Here is a 15846-nt window from a genome sequence, read left to right as displayed (position 1 = left end):
TTGTTCCATTAATCTGTATGTCTCCTTTTGTGTCAGTACCATTCTGTCTTGGTCACTACAGCTTTGTAATATAACTTGAAGTCTGGAATGGTGATGCTTCCAGCTTTACTTTTCTTTTTCAAGGGGTTGCTATAGCTATTCACTATCTTTTGTGGTTCCATATAATTTTCTGGATTGATTTTACTAGCTCTTTGAAAAATATGCTGTTGGTATTTTGATAGGGATTGCATTAAATATGTAGATTGCTTTGGGTAATGTAAACATTTCAATTTTTTTTTCTTCTATTCCATGAGTATGGAATGTTTTCCATTTCTTTATGTCATCTTCACTTTTTTTCATCTGTATTCTATAGTTTTCAGAGTACAGATCTTTAACTTCTTTGGTTAGATTTATTCCTAGGTATCTTATGATTTTGGTGCAATTGTAAATGGGATTGACTCTTTGATTTATCTTTCTGCTGATTCATAATAGATGTATAGAAATGCAACAGACTTCTGTATGTTGATTTTATACCCTGCAACTTTACTGAATTCACGTATCCATTCTAGAAATTTTTTGGTGATTTCAGTTAGGTTGTCATGTTGTTTGTAAACAGTGAAATTTTGAATTCTTCCTTTCAATGTGAATGACTTTTATTTCCTTGTGTTTCATGATTGCTGTGTCTAGGACTTACAGTACTATGTTAAGTTACAGTGGTGAGACTGGATAGCCCCATCTTGTTCCTGACCTAAGAAGAAAATCTCTTAATTTTTCCACATTGAGAATTAAATTAGCTGTGGGTCATTTGTATATGGCCTTTATGATGTTGTTGTATGTTCTCTGTATCCCTACTTTATTGAGGTTTTTTTTTTTAATCAAGAATTGATGTTGTACTTTGTCAAATGCTTTTTCTGCATTAAGAGGATCATGTGATTTTTATCTTTTCTTTTATTAGTGTGGCCTTTCACGAGGATTGATTTGCTAATATTGAATCATGCTGCAGCTCAGTAATAAATTCCACTTCATCATTGTGTATGATTCTTTTAATGTACTGTGGGATTAGATTTGCTAGTATTTTGGTGAGAATTTTTGCATCCATGTTCAGCAGGGATATTGGTCTATAGTTCTCACTTTCAGTGGAGTCTTTGTCTCATTTTGGATTCAGGTTAATGCTGAACACTTAGAATGCGCTTGAAAGTTTTCTTCCATTTCTATTTTTTGAAAATTGTTGAGAAGAATAGGTATTAACTATTCTTTAAATAGCTCCTGGAGGTCCCCTGGGAAGTCATCTGGCCCTGGACTTTTGTTTGTTTGGAGATTTTAATTACATATTTTTATTTCTTTGCTGGTAATGGTTATGTTTAAGTTTTCTATTTCTTCCTGTTTGTATTTTGTTGTATATATGTTCCTAGCAATTTATCCACTTCCTCCAGATCATTCAAACTTGATAGCATATAGTTTTTCATAATATTCTAATTTTTTGTATTTTCTGATGTTGGCTGTGATCTCTTCGCTCTCATTTGTTACTTTATTTATTTGGATCATTTCCCTTTTCCTTTTAATAAGTCTCATTAAGGGACTTATCAATTTTACTAATTTTTTCAATGAACCAGCTCCCGGTTTCATTGATCTGTTCTACTGTGTCTTTTGTTTGTTTCTATATCATTAATTTCTGCTCTAATCTTAATTATCTCCCTTCTTCTGCTGGCTGTAGGTTCCATTTGTTGTTCTTTTTCTAGCTTTTTATGTGTAAGGTAAGGTGCTTACCTGAGAATTCTCTTGCTTTTTGAGGTAGAGCTATATTGCTATATACTTCCCTTTTAAGATTATTTTTACTGTATCCCAAAGTTTTGAACCATCGTGTTTTCATTTTCATTTGTTTCCATGTATTTTTTTCATTTCTTCTTTAATTTCCTGGTTGAAATTCTTTCTTTCATTCATTCATTAGCAGTATGTTCTTTAATGTCCATGTATTTGTGGTGTTACCAAATTTGCTCGTGTCATTGACTTTCATAGCATTATCAGAAAATATGCATGGTATAATACCCACCTTTTTGTACTTGTTGAATACTGATTTGTGACCCAATATCTGACCTATTCTGGAAAAATATCCCATGTGCACTGTATTCTGCTACTTTAGGATGAAATATTCTGAATATATCTAAGTCCATCTGGTCCAGTGTGTCTTTCAAAGCCATGGTTTTCTTGCTGATTTTCTGCTTAGATGTAAATGGGCTGAGTCCTCTAATATTATTGCATCATTATCAATGAGTTCCTTTATGTTTATTATTAAATGTTTCCTATATTTTGGTTATTTCCATGTTGGGGGCATAAATATTTATAAATGTTAGATCATATTATTGGATAGATCCCTTTATTATGATATAGTGCAATTCTTAATCTCTTGTCACAGTATGGTTTAAACACTACTTTGTCTGATATAAGTATGGCCACTCTGGCTTTGTTTTCAAACCCATTAGCATGATAAATATTTCTCCACCCATTAATTTCAATCTGCAGGTGTCTTTAGGTCTAAAATGAGACTCTTATAGGCAGCATATGGATTGTGTGGTTTTATATATATTCTGACATGCTATACTTCGATTGAAGCATTTATTCCATTTACATTCAGAACAATTATTTATGTATAATGATTTAGTGCCATTTTACTGCTTATTGTGTCATTGTTTCTGGAGATTTTCCCTGTTCCTTTCTAGACATTTTCCTACCCAAAGAGTCCGTTTTAATATCTCTTGTAGTCTGGTTTACTGGATATGAATTCCTTTTTTTGTTTGTTTGTCTGGGAAATTCTTTAGACTTCCTTCTATTCAGAATGATAGCCTTGTGGGATACACTATTCTTGACTATAGATTTTTCCCATTCAGCACATTGAATATATCATGGCACTCCCTTCTAACCTGCCAAGTTTCTGTTTAGAGATTCTAATCTTACTCATCTCCCTTGTATGTGAGGGATTTCTTTTGTTTCACTGCTTTTATAGGGTTTTTTTCTTTATCTGTATAGTTTACAAATTTAACTACAATATGTCTTGGTTGGCATTCTATTGTTAATTTTGATGGGAATTCTCTGTGCTGCATGGATTTGGATGCCAGTTCCTTCACCAGCTTTGGTACGTTTTCATCTATAATTTTCTGAAATAAAACTTCTGACCCCTTTTATCTTTCATCTTCTTCTGGGACTCATATGATATGAGTGTTATTACATTTCATGGAGTCACTGAGTCCCCTAAGTCCACTTTTGTGTGATCCACAATTTTTATTTCCCTCTTTTTATCAGCTCATTATTTTCCATAGCTCTATCCCCTATACAACTTATTCATTCCTCTGATTCTTTGATCCTTGTGTCTTTGCATCCAGTTGGTTTCAAATCTTGGTTATTGCATTTTTCATTTTGGTCTAACTGGTTTTAAGCTCTTTTATCTCTGTGGTAATGGACTCTCTGGTGTCTTCTATACTTTTCTCAAACCTAACTAGTATCTCTTTGATTTTTACTTTATATTATGCATCAGGAATATTACCTATGTCTGTTTCAATTATATCCCTGGCCATGGCCTTCTCTTGTTCTTTCTTTTGGGATGAATTCCTCCTTCTTGGTGTTTTGTCTAGGTCTCCATCTTCTTTCTCTGTGTTAGAAAAGTCTGTTGTGTTTCCTGCTGCTAAGAGTAATGACTTTATATACAAGAGGTCATATACTGTCCAGAGCTTGGTGCTTCAGGAAGTGTCTCTGGTGTATGCTGTGTGCACTCTGCTGCTGTGTTTTGGCTGCTCTATCTCTCATGTCAGTCCTTTGCAGATTTTCTCCTTGCCCACAGTAGGGAGAGTTTTATCATTGGCCAGAGTGTGGCAAGTTTTAACTCGGTGTGCTCTGATCTTCTTATTAAAAGAAAGTTGAAGTTATTTCCACTAGAAGTGAAGCTTTGCAGAACTCTATGGTCAATAGATGTGGTGTGTGCATGGGTTTGTCCTGGTCTTCAAAGGAGGAGCCTGCTGCACTGGATCTCAGGAATGCTTACCTGAGAAAAGCAGTACAAGCAGTGTACAGGGCAGCAGGGCTTGGGGTAAAAAAAACCAGCCAGGATTGGCGCTCTGCTGTTTACTGAATTTAGTTTGTGCTGAGGGATGGCAGAGAGAAATAGCACCAGCAAGTTCCTTTGTCCCCTGAGAGGGTTGTTCATTCTCACCGCCATCAGAAAGGCCATCCTAAAAGAGCAAATAATTTCCCCTCTTGCGATGTAGGTGTTTTTCAGACCACTGTTTTAACTATGTCTGTGTCCATGTTGCTTGCCTTCCTGGACCAGCACAGTGAACTTTGGGTTCTATCCTAGCCATGTCAGATGAGTTTTAAAACTTCAAACTTTAGTGACCTGGTGTGGCATGGATCTGTGCTGGTCTTCTAGGGGAGGGTCTCATCAAGCTGTTATTGATGCAGGTTTGACCTAAAATAGCAGTCACACCAGATTTTAGGAGTGTTGGTTTAGAGAAAAGCACACTAAAGAGCCATTCTCCAGGTTAACTGCCCTCAGCAGGTGTCTCTCTTTGAGCCTATGCTAAGGGTTGGGGGGGAGGACGGCACCTGCCTGCTCCTTTGTCACCAGAGAGGCAATACCACCTCTATCAGATTCACTCCAAGAAGGGGGAACTGTCTCAGTACATCTCAGGTGATCCACAGTGCCCTCTGCCCCCAGGTTATCTGCTTGCTTTCTCTACTGAAGCACTGCAATGCCCTCAGGGCTTTATACTGGGCATATCGTGGACCTCTAAAACTCCAGTTTTTGATCCCTGTTAGTTGTAAAAACTCACAAAAATCAGACCCTCTCATTTCCCAATCAGTGGCTTTGGGTAAGTGTTTTCCTTGTGTGATACCCTGTGCACTCCTCTCTCTCTCCTCTTTCTGTGACCAGGGCTTCCTCCCCTCCACAGAACCCATGGTCCATTTGTCCTACAAACCTTGTCTCTGCACCTCCTACCTTCCACAACGTGGCCTCCTCTCTCTTTCTGGTTTTGTAGTTTGTTCTGTTAGTCCTCAGATTGATCTCTTTGGCATTCAGAATGATTTTTTTTTTTTTTTTTTTTTTGCCTAGCTGTGTTTGAGGGAAGAGGCAACCCTAGGGTCCTCCTACTCCTCTGCCATCTTAGTCCCTCTCCAATCATGGTACTTGTCTTTGACTCATTTAATTTAGCATAACTCGTTCTAGCTCCATTCATATCATTTCAAGTGGCAGGATATCATATATATATATATGTGTATATATATATATATATATGCTACATATATATTATGATGTTTATACCAGCTTTCTCTAATATAGTCAAATTATGCAACATATCAATTCATCTGTTTATAGACATGGGGTATTTCCATAATTTGACCATATTAGAGAAAGCTGGTATAAACATCATATTAGATAAAGCTTCTATCCCTTGAATTCATATTTATGTATTCCTTGGATAAATACCTAGTAGTCAAATTGCTGGATCATATGCTAGTTCTATTTTTTCACTTTTCGAGCAATCTCCAAAGTGTTTTTCACAGTGGTTGCACCAGTTTCCATTCCCAGCAACAGTGCAAGAGGGTTCCCCTTTCTCCTCATCCTGCCAACACCTGTGTTTCTTAGGTTGCTAATTTTAGCCCTTCTGACAGCTGTGAGGTAACATCTCAGTGTACTTTGATTTGTATTTCCCTGATGATGAGTGTTATAGATCATCTTTTAGTGTGCTTATTGGCCAGTTGGATGTTTTCTTCGGAAAAATGTCTATTCATGTCCTCTTCCCATTCTTAGGGTGGATTACTCATCTTTTGGGTGTTGAATCTTGTAAGTTCTTTCTACATTTTGGATAGTAACCCATTATGAGGTAACATCATTTGCAAATATCTTCTCCCATTCCATACATTGCCTTTTAGCTTTGTTGATTGTTTCCTTCACTGTACAGAAGCATTTTATTTTGATCAAGTCCCAACAGTTCATTTTGCATTTGTTTCCTTTGGCTTAGGAGACGTATCTAGAAAGAAATTGTTACAGTGGTTACTGCCTGTATTCTCTTCGAGGATTTTGATGATTTTGTTTCTCACATTTAGATCTTTAATCCAATTTGAATTTGTTTTCATGTATGGTGTAAGAAACTGGTCCATTTTCATTCATTTCCACGTTGCTATCCAGATTTTCCAACACAATTTATTAAAGAGACTGTCTTTTTTCCATTGGATATTCTTTCCTTCTTTGTTGAAGACTAATAGTTGTGGATTCATTTCTGAGTTTTCTCTTCTCTTCCATTGATCTGTGTGTCTATTTTTTGCCAGTGCCATACTGTTTTTATTTATTTATTTTCTTTTGTTTTTCCAAGTTTTTATTTCAACTCCAGCTAGTTAACATACAATGTAATGTTAGTTTCAGGTGTAGAATTTAGTTATTCATCACTTACCTACAACCTCGGCTGTTCATCACAAGTGCCCTCTTTAATCTCCATCACCTGTTTAACCCATCCCCCTGCCCACATCCCTTCCAGTAACCTTCAGTTTGTTCTCTATAGTTAAGAGTCTGTTTCTTGGTTTGCCTGTCTTTTCCCCTCCCCATGCTCATGTGGGATTTTTTTTTCTTAAATTCTATATATGAGTAAAATTATATGGTATTTGTCTTTCTATGACTGAGTTATTTTGCTTAGCATAGTACTCTCTAGCTCTATTTTTGCCATTGCAAATGGCAAGATTTCTTTTTTATGACTGAGCACTATATCTTTGTATGTATATACCACATCTTCCCTAGCCATTCATCACTCGATGGACATTTAATATCTTTCTATAATGTGTCTATTGTAGATAATGCAGCTAGGGGTGCATATATCCCCTAGAATTATTCTATTTGTATCCTTTGGGTAAATACCTAGTAGGGTAATTGCTGGAATGCAGAGTAGTTCTATTTTCAACTTTCTGAGAAAGGTGAGCCCTCTTACACTGTTCGTGGGAATGGAAACTGTTGCATCCACCTTGGAAAACAGTTTGGAAGTTTCACAAAATATTAAAAATATTTAAATAAAAACTTGAGAAAAAACAGTTCTGGACTGGTATCATAGTGTTCTTTGCTCTTTAAATGACTGATGTTCCTTTCTAAGCTACATTTAGGAGTATGGATCTGAACATTTTTTTAGGTTCCCAATTGGTGGGGGAAATATTTTCAGAATCATAGATTTTTAGAAAAGTATGTGGCCAGAATTTATTTAGTCTAACTTCTTTTCCAATGCACTATTTCCTGGCAGTTGATTAGCCATTATTTGCCAAAATTTTTCTGCCTTTTTCCTCTAGTTCTACCATTTGGAAACTTACAGAACAAGTCTAATGATATTTCCAAAAGCTACCTTCCACAACATTGAAATTATTCTCATTTACACCAGGCTATGAATATTGGAGGTTTTTTTTTTTACTGTACTTCATATAAAATGTTTTCTTTTATCATCCTGATCACCCCATATAGACACATTTCACATAATAACTGTGAAGTACACAAAAATGTGCTCTGAGTTGTACACAACTTTGTATAGAAAATGTTCTTAACCATAAATTGTATGTGAATTACATGCAGATATTTTGAAAACATACAAACCTGAGCTATCCCTTCAAGAGATCCAGATTTAATGGCTTTGTAAATGAGCCAGGATGCATAATTTGAACATTTTTTCCAAGTAATTTTGCTATTCAATCACAATTAAGGAATCACTGGTGTAACAGAACTCCTTTCATACGACACAGAAATGTTGATTATATAGACCAATGTCTGTAGGTACAACAGTGTGACTTGGAAATTTGGAAGTGGAAAGGCCACAGGCACTTAAAGGGAATGTGCTTTTGGGTTATTTGTATATGAGTTTTGGGTGACTGGAACAGTAAGTAGGGCTATATGCACAGAGGAGCAAAGAAAGGTAGTCTTGTAAAAAAAAGCATGAAAAATATGTACAAAGAGAAGCTGATAAAAGCAATTGAGAAATTGTCATAATGGCCTCTCAGTTTCTGGTTCTTGCCCCATTCTGAGACCCAGCTTAACTCTAACCCATGGGTTTACTAATACTCTCCAGAATATTAGTATGTGATTCTCCCTTTTGGAATACATTAACCAGAGTTGGTTTCTCATACTTGCAAATAAATATTCTTGAATTAAATTTCCAGGATCTTCAGATCCTGGGAAAGTTGATGTTAGAGTGCTTGGCACTGACACCTTCTGTGGCAACTTGAGGCCTCAATCATAGAGAAAATAAGTAATAAAAGACAAAGTTGTAAATTATATACCACACCATTGAAGTATTTTTAGGGGTAAGTTAAATATAAGTACACTCTACAATTGTCCATGTGAAATTTTATCGTTTAAATTTAAGCATTTTACTTCAAATGCAATCTACTGATAGTAACAAACATCAGTTCTTACTAAAGTCAGTTTATTTTAAGTTACACCTCCAATGTTACAGTTTATTGCTGTCTTCTGCTTTAAAGGATGTCTTCCAAAAACAAGCAACATAAGACAATGGATGCCATAGAGGTGTGAAATTTCAGAGGAAGCGGCTCAGCAGATGAGCTGCAACAGAAATCCTTTTTGTATAAAGGTTTCTTTTTTTAATAGGAAATTTATTGTCAAATTGGTTTCCATACAACACCCAGTGCTCATCTATGCAGGAAAGTAGGTTCTTTGTGCTGCCAAGAAGTTTGTGAAAGGAAAATATGTAATGGAAGTAGTTCTTTCCAGAACACATGGGGACACAGGAGAGATCTTGAATTTACTTAGATTCAGCAATTAATAATTCATGGATAAAAATTAACTTTCAAATCAGTTGTGAGTGAAAGGTGCTTATAAGTTGGGATAAAAGAGCAAAACTCTCAAGTCACATATCCTCAATCTTCTGAAACGTATTTGTTCTCCTTTAGGATTTTCTTGAACATTGGATGCATACAGAAAGCAAAATTTCAGCCTCTTCTGATCTATATGAGGAAAGGAAAAATGCTAATGTTCAACATCTATTATACTTGCTTCAAACTGACCTTTGAAATCTCACTAACAAAGCGAGAATGACAACATACTATGCTATTGTTTTTCTTCCACATATTCCAGCATACCACCTAAAATTCCCATGAATAAAAATTTGCCATTCAAGCAGATATCAAAGTTTCTAAATGTCTACAGCTGAGTCTTTTCCTGTTTTAACGTTGTTTAAATGTTTATTTATTTTTGGGAGAGAGAGACAGAGTGCGAGCAGGAGAGGAGCAGAGAGAAGGAGACACATAATCAGAAGGAGGCTCCAGACTCTGAGCTGAGCTGTCAGCACAGAGCCTGATGTGGGGCTTGAACTCACGGAGTGTGAGATCATGACCTGAGCTGAAGCCAGACGCTTGACCGACAGAGCCATCCAGGCATCCCCAGTCTTTTCCTGTTTTACCCATATAATGCTAGAGTCAGTTAAAGGGGCCCTAGTCATTCTGTAGAAATCAGTTCATGTTTCACTTTCTCCACAGAAAATCCTCTCTTATACTTCAAGTGTGAATTAGACATGCCTCCTCAGTTCTTGAAAATACCTGCAGACATACTATATCAATATAGACTGTTAGCTGAGAGTAAAAATTATTCCATAGTTATCTAAACCTAATATATTGAGATTATTTAATCATGAAAGGGTGTTGAAATTTGTCATACGGATTTTTCTGCATCCATTGTGATGATCATATGATTTTTTATTCTTCATTATTCTCTTTATTTTTCATTCTTTTGAAGTGGCCTATCACATTGATAGCTGTATGTATCTTTGTATCTTAGGATAAAACAATCTTGATTATCATGTATGAGTCTTTAGAGGTTCTGTTGAATTCAATTTGCTCTATTTTGCTGATAATTTTTGTATCTGATTCATCAGAGATACTAGTCTGTAATTTTCTTTTACTCTCCTTGTCTGGTTTTGGAATCAAGGTAATGCCACATAAAATGAGTTCAGAAGTATGTCCTACTCTTCAATTTTTGGAAGAATTCGAAAATGAATTGTATTCATTCCTCTTTAAAATTTTGATACCATTTACCAGTGAAGCCATCTGGTACTGACTCTTCATTAATGAGAAGTTTGTGACTTGTGATGCACTCTCCTTATTAATTATTGGTTTCTTCAGATTTTCTATTTCTTTTTTTTAATTCACAACTATCATTTATTTTGTTCTCTGAGATGAATTAGCATCTGTACAATTTTTAAAATGGAAAAACACTATAGTTATAGCCTTAGGAAAGTGCAAATAAGAAGAAACCAGAAAAGACCCAAATAACCAAAGTACTGTTGAAAAAGAAAACTAAAGCTAGAGACATAGCAATAGTAGACTTCAAGGTATATTACAAAGCTTCAATAATTAAGACAGTATGGTACTGGCACAGAAACAGACACATAGGTCAATGGAACAGAATATAGACACAGAAATGGACCCACAAATGTATGGCCAACTATCTTTGACAAAGCAGGAAAGAATATCAAATGGATAAAAGTTTCTTTAGCAAACTGTATTGGGAATACTGGAAGGGACATGCAGAAAAATGAAACTGGATAACTTTCTCAAACCATACACAAAAATAAATTCAAAATGGATGAAAGACCTAAATGTAAGACAAGAGACAGAAAACCATCAAAATACTAGAGGAGAAAACAGTAAACAACTTCTTTGACTTCAGATACAGCAACTTCTTACTAGACACATCTCTGGAAGCAAGGAAAACAAAAGCAAAAAGGAAATATTGAGACCTCATCCAGATAAAAACTTCTGCATAGTGAAGGAATCAACAAAACTAAAAGGCAACTGATAGAATGGAAGAAGATATCGGCAAATGACATATAGGATAAAGGATTAGTATCCAAAATCGAAAAAGAACTTATCAAACTCAACACCAAACAAAAAACAAACAAACAAACAAACAAACCCACAAGTAATCCAGTGAAGAAATGGGCAAAAGACATGAACAGACACTTTTCCAAAGAAGACATCCAGAAGACTAACAAACACATGAAGAGATGCTCAACATCATTCATCAGCAGTGAAGTACAAATGAAGATACCACAATGAGATACCACCTCATGCCACGCAGAATGGCTAAAATCAACAACTCAGGCAACAACAGATGCTGGTGAGGTTATGGAGAAAGAGGATCTCTTTTGTACTGCTGGTAGGAATGAAAACCGGTGCAGCCACTCTGAAAAACAGTATGAAGGTTCCTCAAAAAATTAAAAATAGAACAACACTATGACCCAGAAATTGCACGACTAGGTATTTATCCAAGGGATACAGGTGTGCTCTTTCAAAGCGGTACATGTACCCCAATGTTTATAACAGCACCATCAACAATACCCAAAGTATCAAAAGAGTCCAAATTTCCATCAATGGATGCATGGATAAAGAAGATGTTTTATACACACACACACACACACACACACACACACACACACAATAGATTACTACTTGGAAATCAAAAAGAATGAAATCTTGCCATTTGCAACTACGTGGATGGCACTAGAACTAAGCAAAATTAGTCAGGGAAAGACAAATATCATATGACAACTTTAAGACAAAGAGATGAACATAAGAGAAAGGAAGCAAAAATAATATAAAAACAAAGAGGGGGAAAAACAAAAGAGACTCTTAAATGCAGAGAACAGAGTCTGATCTAGAGAAGATGGTGGCTTAGGAGGATGCTGGGCTTACCGCATCCTGCTGATCACTTAGATTCCACCCACATCTGCCTAAATAACCCAGAAAATCGCCAGAAGATGAGCAGAATGGACTCTCTGGAGCCAAGCATAGAAAAGAGGCCCACGGAAGAGGGTAGGAAGGGGGAGAGGTGGTGCACACTACATGGACTGGCAGGAGGGAGCCGGGGCAGTGGAGGGGCAGCCCGTCTGGCAAGGCAGAGCCTCCGAATCTGACTAACAAAAGCAGAGGGACCAGACTGAGTAAGTTCTGACAGCCATAGGGACTTAACATCTGGAATGTTATAAGTCAACAGCTCTGCTCAGAGAGCGGGAGGGGTAGAGGACACCAGGAGGGAGAGGTGTTGAGCCCTGGAACACAGAGCTCAGCTCGACGGTGAACAAAGGCAATGGCCAACATTATCTACCTCACCCATCCCCCAACCTAAATCCCAAAGGGAACCAGTTACCATCACCGAACTTGCTTGCACCACACAAACAACCAACACTGCTTCTGTGGATCGATCCCTCTGACAGGTCTGCCTGCCTCCCTCCAGGTCCTGCAGGGGCCCTCCCACAGGGGACCACCAATGGCAAAGTGAGCTAAACCTGCCCCTCCCACCCCTGTGCACCTTGGGGATCCACCCTGGCTAATACGCCAGATACCATAGAAGCAAAACCACAAGCCTGGCAGTGTGCAAGTAGCCCAGACAGGGTCCACAACACTCCACAGTGAGTCCTGCCCCTGGGAGAGGGGAAGATAAGTACACACAAGTCTGACTGTGGCCCCGCCTACCAACACAACTTACACCAGACAGCACAGGGGAAGTGCTCTGAAGTTCTGCGCAACTCCAGGGACTATCCAAAATGAAGAAATGAAAAAACTTTCCTCAAAAGAAACTCCAGGAAGTAGCGACAGTTAACAAATTGATCAAAATCGATTTAAGCAATATAATGGAACAAGAATTTAGAAGAATAGTCATAAAATTAATCGCTGGGCTTGAAAAAAGTATCGAGGACAGCAGAGAATTTATTGCTACAGAGATCAAGGAACTAAGAGTCATGAGGAGCTAAAAAATGCTATAAATGAGGTGCAAAATAAAATGGAGGCAACCACAGTTCTGACTGAAGAGGCAGAGGAGAGAATAGGTGAATTAGAAGATAAAATTATGGATAAAAAGGAAGCTGAAACAGAGAGAAAAAAATCCAGGTGTATGATGGGAGAATTAGAGAACTAAGTGATTCAATGAAATGGAACAATATCCATATAACAGAAATTCCAGAAGAGGAAGAGAGAAAGGGGCTGAAAGTGTACTTGAACAAATCATAGCTGAAAACTTCCCTGATCTGGGGGAGGAAAAAGGCATTGAAATCCGAGAGGCACAGAGAACTCCCTTCAGACATAATTTGAATCCATCTTCTGCATGACATATCATCGTGAAACTGGAAAAATACAAGGATAAAGAGAAAATTCTGAAAGCAGCTAGGGATAAACAAGCTCTAACATATAAAGGGGGACCAATAAGACTAGTGGCAGACCTATCTACTGAAACTTGGCAGGCCAGAAAGGAATGGCAGGAAATCTTCAATGTGATGAACAGAAAAAAAAATATGCAGCTGAGAATCCTTTATCCAGCAAGTCTGTCATTTAGAATAGAAGGAAAGATAAAGGTCTTCCAAAAAAAAAAAAACCTGAAGGAATTCATCACCACTAAACCAGCCCTACAAGACATCCTAAGGGGGATTCTGTGAGTGAAATGTTTCAAGGACCACAAAGTACCAGAGACATCACTACAAGCATGAAACCTACAGACATCACAATGACTCTAAACCCATATCTTTCTATAATAACACTGAATGTAAATGGACTAAATGCTCCAACCAAAAGACAGGGTATCAGAATGGATCAAAAAAACAAGACTCATCTATTTGCTGTCTACAAGAGACTCATTTTAGACTTGAGGACACCTTCAGATTGAAAGTGAGGGGATGGAGAACTATTTAACTATCATACTTCTGGAAGTCAAAAGAAAGCTGCAGTAGCCATACTTATATCAGACAAACTAGACTTTAAATTAAAGGCTGTAACAAGAGATGAAGAAGGGCATTATATAATAATCACAGGGTCTATCCACCAGGAAGAGCTAACTATTATAAATGTCTATGAGCCAAATACGGGAGCCCTCAAATATATATAACAATCACAAACATAAGCAACCTTATTGATAAGAATGTGGTAATTGCAGGGGACTTTCATACTCCACTTACAACAATGGATACATCATCTAGACACAGGATCAATGAAGAAACAAGGGCCCTGAATGATACATTGGATCAGATGGACTTGACAGATATATTTAGAACTCTGCATCCCAAAGCAACAACATATACTTTCTTCTCGAGTGCACATGGAACATTCTCCAAGATAGATCACATACTGGGTCACAAAACAGCCCTTCATAAGTATAAAAGAATTGAGATCATACCATGCATACGTTCAGACCACAATGCTCTGAAGCTTCAAATCAACGACAGGAAAAAAGTCTGGAAAACCTCCAAAAGCATGGAGGTTAAAGAACACCCTACTAAAGAATGAATGGGTCAACCAGGCAATTAGAGAAGAAATTAAAAAATATATGGAAACAAATGAAAATGGAAAGGCAACAACCCAAACGCTTTGGGATGCAGCGAAGGCAGTCCTGAGAGGAAAATACATTGCAATCCAGGCCTATCTCCAGAAACAAAAAAAATCCCAAATACAAAATCTAACAGCACACCTAAAAGAACAAGAAGCTGAACAGCGAAGACACCCAAAACCCAGCAGGATGAAAGAAATATTGAAGATCAGAACAGAAATAAACAATAGAGAATCCAAAACACTGTAGAGCAGATGAATGAAACCAACAGTTGCTTTTTCGAAAAAATAAGCAAAATTCATAAATCTCTAGCCACGCTTCTTAGGAAGAAAAGAGAGTGGACCCAAATAGATAAAATAATGAGTGAAAATGGAATTATTACAACCAATCCCTCAGAAATACAAGCGATTGTCAGGGAATACTACGAAAAATTATATGCCAACAAAGTGGACAACCTGGAAGAAATGGACAAATTCCTAAACACCCACACACTTCCAAAACTCAAATGGGAAGAAATAGAAAATTTGAACAGACACATAACCAGTGATGAAATTGCATCAGGTATCAAAAATCTCCCAAAAAACAAGAGTCATGGACCACTTGGCTTCCCTGGGGAATTCTACCCGACATTTAAGCACAGATAATACCTGTCCTTCTCAAGCTGTTCCAAAAAATAGAAAGGGAAAGAAAACTTCCAGACTGATTCTATGAAGCCAACATTACTTTGATTTCCAAACCAGACAGTGACCAGAAAAAAAGATAACTATGGGCCAATATCCCTGATGAATATGGACGCAAAAATTCTCTGTAAGATACTAGCAAATCAAATTAAACAGCAGGTAAAAAGGATTATACACCATGATCAAGTGGGATTCACTCCTAGGCTGCAGGGTTGGTTCAACATTCACAAATCCATCAATGTGATACATCACATTAATAAAAGAAAAGATAAGAACCATATGATCCTGTCAATCGATGCAGAAAAAGCATTTGACAAAATTCAGCATCCTTTCTTAATCAAAACCCTCGAGAAAGTCGGGATAGAAGGAACATACTTAAACATCATAAAAGCCATTTATGAATAGCCCACAGCTAATATCATCCTCAATGGGGAAAAACTAAGAGCTTTCCCCCTGAGATCAGGGACATGACAGGGATGTCCACTCTCACCCCTGTTGTTTAACATAGTGTTGGAAATTCTAGCATCAGCAATAAGAAAACAAAATGAAATTAAATGCATCAAAATTGGCAAAGATGATATCAAACTTTCACCATTTGCAGATGACATGATACTCTACATATAAAACCCAACTGACTCCACAAATAGTCTGCTAGAACTAATACATGCATTCAGCAAAACTGCAGGATAGAAAATCAATGTACAGAAATCAGTGGCATTTTTATATACCAATAATGAAGCAACAGAAAGAGAAAAAGAAACTGACCCATGCACAATTGCACAAAAATCATAAAATACCTAGGAATAAACCTAGCCAAAGATGTAAAAGATCTGTATGCTGAAA

At 37.1% G+C, this 15846-nt stretch overlaps 1 protein-coding gene across 1 annotated transcript in view; it reads left to right on the top strand.

Moving 5' to 3' along the window:
• The window catches only part of LOC128773781 (uncharacterized), a 266607-nt gene extending 265885 nt beyond the window's left edge, over window positions 1–722 (top strand). Inside the window, exon 5 of the mRNA XM_053891360.1 lies at window positions 710–722. The gene's annotated coding sequence lies outside the window, so the exon portion shown is untranslated. The remainder of the gene's footprint in view (window positions 1–709) is intronic.
• Window positions 723–15846: the final 15124 nt, after the last annotated feature.

The sequence above is a fragment of the Panthera pardus genome, unplaced genomic scaffold, assembly GCF_024362965.1.
Source record: "Panthera pardus isolate Hobbes unplaced genomic scaffold, ASM2436296v1 HiC_scaffold_27, whole genome shotgun sequence".
NCBI lineage: Eukaryota > Metazoa > Chordata > Mammalia > Carnivora > Felidae > Panthera > Panthera pardus.
This window is presented reverse-complemented; position numbering and strand designations above follow the sequence as displayed.